Raw genomic sequence first — 6,000 nt, 5'->3', positions numbered from 1 at the left:
AAATATTCCAACTCCTCGAAGCTTGCTTAAGTCCATAGATGGACTTCTTTAGCTTGCACACTGCATTCGGCCTTTCTTTCGATACAAAACCTTCTGGCTGTGTCATATAGACATCGCCTTCTAATTCTCCATTGAGAAATGCGGTTTTGACATCCATTTGCCAAATGTCGAAATTGTAGTATGCAGCAATTGCAAGTAATATCCTAATGGACTTGATCTTAGCAACTGGCGAAAAGGTTTCATCATAGTCAATGCCTTCGCGCTGACTATAACCCTTTGCCACTAACCTAGCCTTGTAGGTTTGTACTTTGCCATCTGCATCTCTCTTCTTTTTGAAGATCCATTTGCTACCTATGGGGTAAACCCCATCTGGCAAGTCAACTAGTTCCCAGACTAAGTTGAAGTACATCGAGTCCATTTCAGATATCAAGGCTTCAAGCCACTTCTCTCGATCGGTGTCCGACATCGCCTCGGTATAGGTCTTAGGCTCATCATCATCTAAATCAACTTCATCATCTTAGTTCTCAACCATTAGATTCAGTCTCTCAGGTGCACGACGAATCCTTCTAGGCCTATTGAGTTTGTTTTCTTCTGGCTCGGGCTGTTCATTCTGATTGTGAGTAGGCCCAGGAATATCACTATGATCTTCTTGAGGTAGAGGTGATGCAACTATTGTATCATCTTGTATTTGATGCATCTCATTGTCTTGAGGAGGTTCTTCGAGAGTCCCTCTAAAGTCTCCTCTAATAGTATTTTCCCCTCCCAATAGATCATCAAAAACTCCCACGGAGTTATTGTTCAAACCATTTGACAGTACATCATCCTCATTGTTAACTTGTGGTTCTTGAATTTCTTCAAGATCTACTGTATTTTGACCTTGTTCCTTGCAGACATAACTGTCTTCAAGGAACGTCACATTCCTTGATGTTATCACCTTGTGATTTTCAGGACAGTAGAAATCGTATCCCCTAGTTTGTTTAGGATATCCCACAAAGTAACACTTCTCACTTTTAGATTCCAACTTATCAGTCATTTGTTTCTTAACAAAAGTTGGACAACCCCAGGTCCGCATATAGTTAAGACAAGGCTTTTTGCCATACCATAACTCATATGGTGTTTTCTCAACTGATTTAGATGGAACTCTATTCAGAATGTAAATAGCAGTCAATAAAGCATGACCCCAGAGAAATAAAGGAAGACTAGCTAAACTCATCATGGATCGAACCATATCTAATAATGTTCGGTTTCTCATTTCAGATACTCCATTCATTTGTGGTGTACCAGGAGGTGTCCAGTCCGACTGAATTCCATGCGATTTCAAGTAATCAAGAAATTCTCGGCTCAAGTATTCCCCTCCTCGATCTGATCGAAGAGTTTTTATACTTTTCCCAAGTTGTTTCTCAACTTCACACTTAAACTCTATAAATTTCTCAAAGGCCTCAGATTTGTGTTTCATAAGATACACATATTCATACCTTGTCAAATCATCAGTGAAAGTAATGAAGTACGAATAACCACCTTTTACTTGAGTTGGAAACGGTCCGCACACATCTGTGTGGATCAACTCTAGCACATCATTAGCACGCACCCCTTTCCCAGAAAGTGGCTTATTAATCATCTTTCCTTTGAGACAGAATTCACAAGTACCATATGATTCAAAATCAAATGAATTTAGATAGTCTAACTTTCTCAATCTCGCTATCTTTTTCTCATTGATATGACCAAGTCTACAATGCCAAAGATAAGTAGCATTATCCGTATTACATAGCTTAAGTCTTTTATTTTACACATTGAGAATATCCCGTTTGCATTCAAGCATATATAATCCATTCTATAAAGAGGCATTTCCATAAAACAATCCATTATTAGAAAACAAGCACCTGCTGTTTGCAAAATGGAAGGAAAAACCTTCGATGTCCAACATCGGAATGGAAATAATATTCTTTGAAATAACAATTATGTAAATCTAGTCTATGTCCTGAGGGAAGATCTAATCTATAAGTTCCCACGCGTTCGGCAGCAACTTTTGCTCCATTTCCAACACGTAGATCTACTTCCTCAGGCCTCACTTTCCTGCTGTCAATTAAACCTTGCACATTATTACAAATGTGTGAACCACAAGCGGTATCCAATACCCAGGATTGTGAGTTATTCATAGACATATTTATCTCAATGATAAACATGGCTGAGCTCCCACTCATTGCACCTTGTGCCTTGAGTTTTGGGCAGTCTCTCTGCCACTTCGTGAAATTTGACCTAGTCAATTTGTTTGTTTCCATCATACACTCATAAGATAAGTTTGACATATTATCTGAACAGAAAATAAAACGAAAAAGCAAATTAGAAAAGCATACAAAGATCACAATCGCATCACTAATCAAACAAGGGTTTATTGTATTGATTAGCTCCCACTAATTTTAACATATATTATGTCCCCCAAACATAAAATACGAATTTATATCTAATATAAATTTTAGTGGTCCAAGATCCAAGTCTATATTATTGCAGCCTCTGCGAGGGCTGATGACTACAATAATATCACCAGGTAGGCCTCCAAGTCAATTGTAACAACAATTTTACAATTCTTGGTTTATTAATCTAATTAATATAAGTCCATAAATTATTCTGGTTGCGAGAGCTACTCAAAATAATTTAAGCAAGTCAACCCCATCACACGATGCCAACCATGCATCTATGAATGAGCCTAAACCTTGTAGATTTAGAGTAAACGTGAGGGCGTAAAACTCGTGGTCGAAAAGGCTAGGAGCATCAAACAATTGTGATGGACGACGCGTTTGTTTCAAAACGAGACTTATATTTTGTGGGGAATAATTTTGTGATACTAATTGTCAATTTAATATCTAATATTAAAATCTTAAACAATTACTGGGCGCCGCCTACCCAGACATAGTATAACACGGACTACAAATACTGGGCGCCGCCTACCCAGACATAGTATAACACGGACTACACATACTGGGCGCCGCCTACCCAGACATAATATAACACGGTCTCTAACTACTATAGTTAAATAAATAAGCATAAATCAAATAGCATGCTTATCACATAGGATATCAAATAGTGCTCAACAAATAAAATCAAATTTTATTCACTAATTAAATGTGGATTTAATTATATTAATTCTAAATTAATATAATTATTCATATTTAATACTAATTCCAAATTAATATTGATTTTGATTGAAATCCAATTGCATTACGTAAATCAAAATCCAATTACATTACGTAAATTTTGATTGAAATCTAATTTCAATTTTCCAACTTGAAATCTAATTTCTCATGTGACTATACAATCCAACTACATTACCACGGTTAATCCACAAATAATTCGTAAACAAAATAATTATGAATCGAGCCCTGAGCTCTGATACCACTGTTAGGAATTCTTGTATTCATCTAATGAGCGCAGCGGAAATTGCATACAAGAATAACAGATCTAGATTCATAATCATATTGCAAGTTGAGCACGTAATACACAACGGAACTAAATCTTACTTGTTGTTGTGTTTTCTTCTACGATTGTGTCCTGCAAGTTGAATCCACTACTATCGAGGTCCACGTGCAATCCAATCCGATGCAGAAACTATCCCGGTACAATTGTCAATTTAATATCTAATATTAAAATCTTAAACAATTACTGGGCGCCGCCTACCCAGACATAGTATAACACGGACTACAAATACTGGGCGCCGCCTACCCAGACATAGTATAACACGGACTACACATACTGGGCGCCGCCTACCCAGACATAATATAACACGGTCTCTAACTACTATAGTTAAATAAATAAGCATAAATCAAATAGCATGCTTATCACATAGGATATCAAATAGTGCTCAACAAATAAAATCAAATTTTATTCACTAATTAAATGTGGATTTAATTATATTAATTCTAAATTAATATAATTATTCATATTTAATACTAATTCCAAATTAATATTGATTTTGATTGAAATCCAATTGCATTACGTAAATCAAAATCCAATTACATTACGTAAATTTTGATTGAAATCTAATTTCAATTTTCCAACTTGAAATCTAATTTCTCATGTGACTATACAATCCAACTACATTACCACGGTTAATCCACAAATAATTCGTAAACAAAATAATTATGAATCGAGCCCTGAGCTCTGATACCACTGTTAGGAATTCTTGTATTCATCTAATGAGCGCAGCGGAAATTGCATACAAGAATAACAGATCTAGATTCATAATCATATTGCAAGTTGAGCACGTAATACACAACGGAACTAAATCTTACTTGTTGTTGTGTTTTCTTCTACGATTGTGTCCTGCAAGTTGAATCCACTACTATCGAGGTCCACGTGCAATCCAATCCGATGCAGAAACTATCCCGGTACAATTGCTCCGTAGAAGAAAGCTAGGAATTCTCTCTACAAAGCTTTACGTATTTTCTCTCTAATGTTACGCTATTTCTCATCCCCCACAATGGAGAATAAATAACCATTATATAGACAAAGAGTCATTAGGGTTTCATGATTGTTGGGCTTATGGACTAATTATAATTGTAGCCCAACTATAACTATTTAATCCATATTAATCTAATCTAGCTCATATCCTTTCAATTGATCCAGACACGAGCGAGATTAATGTTCGGGTGAACTATTACCCGTCTTGCCCCCGCCCCGATTTAACAATGGGCTTGGTCCCACACACCCATGCTAGCTAGTGCTCTAACTCTCTTGACCCAATTCGGATCCGAAAATGGGCTTCAAGTATTCAAGGGCAATCAATGGATCCACAGTTCCATGGCCATGTGACTCGTTGCTTGTCAACGTCGGAGATCTTATTGAAATCATGAGTGATGGGAGGCTCCGGAGCTCGTGGCGCAACCGGATACTGGCCGGTTCTCGGTCGCGTTGTTTTACAGGCCACCAAGGGGAGCGGAGATTGAGCCGGTGAGTGATGGGGAGTCCAATAAGTATAAGAAAGCTGTGGTGGGGGACTATTTAGACCATTTTTACAAATTAAGCCCAACACCTACTAAACAAGCCATAATGTTTGCCAAATTTACCTACAATATCAACCATTGTGCATTTATAAAGTAGAGGGTACCAATATGTCTAAACCCAAATGTAGTTTTTTTTTGGTCTATTTACACACGTTCGAATAGTCAGTTACTATTTCACTATTTTTTAATGTATTTATGCTTTTGTTAGTAGTTGTGAATAAATGGTGTAATCAATTGCTAACTATTTAAGTTGTTAACTCTGCTAACTCATTAACGCAATGTATTAAAAATGTTAACACATAATTTTGTTGAACTTCTATATATTGTGTTGATATTTTTAATATATTGCATTAATGAGTTAGCAGAGTTAGCAACATATCTATGTGAATACAAATATGTTATTCTAGAAATTACTAAAATGGTGGGTCACTTGTATATTTAGGGCTCATTTCGTATCTACTACTACTATACAGTAGTATGAGATTAGTGTGAGAAATTATTTGGAATATTTTATACTCTGTAGTCCGTATAATATTAACATATCAATGTCATGTGTTGATGAAATGTATTAAAATATTTAGTGGGAACATCTTTTTTAGTATATTAACTATCACAAATTAGCAAATTTTGGTCCGTAACATTTCATAATATATTTTAAGGTCTATCAATTATATGTTAATATCAGTTTAATTACTTTTTGGCTACTTCCAATATTTCCATGACCAAAGTACCCTTAAGGCCAACGAGGGCAATTCAATCTATTTACTCTCTCATTTTCATTAAAGTATGTAATTTGGAATAGTTGATATAGCAAAAAAGATGTTCCCTCTAATTTTAATTTCAAAATAAAAATATCTTCATGATATTAATATTCTATTACTATTAATTATCTACGTTTAGTTTTACTTATAATATTTTAAATCATTGTACTATATTTAATATTAATAGTGAAATAACATAGATATAAATATATGTAAACATTATACTTATACAATATTTGTAT

This window comes from Salvia splendens, chromosome 2 (genome assembly GCF_004379255.2).
Source record: "Salvia splendens isolate huo1 chromosome 2, SspV2, whole genome shotgun sequence".
In the NCBI taxonomy this organism is placed as follows: domain Eukaryota; kingdom Viridiplantae; phylum Streptophyta; class Magnoliopsida; order Lamiales; family Lamiaceae; genus Salvia; species Salvia splendens.
Note: the sequence above shows the minus strand (reverse complement) of the source record.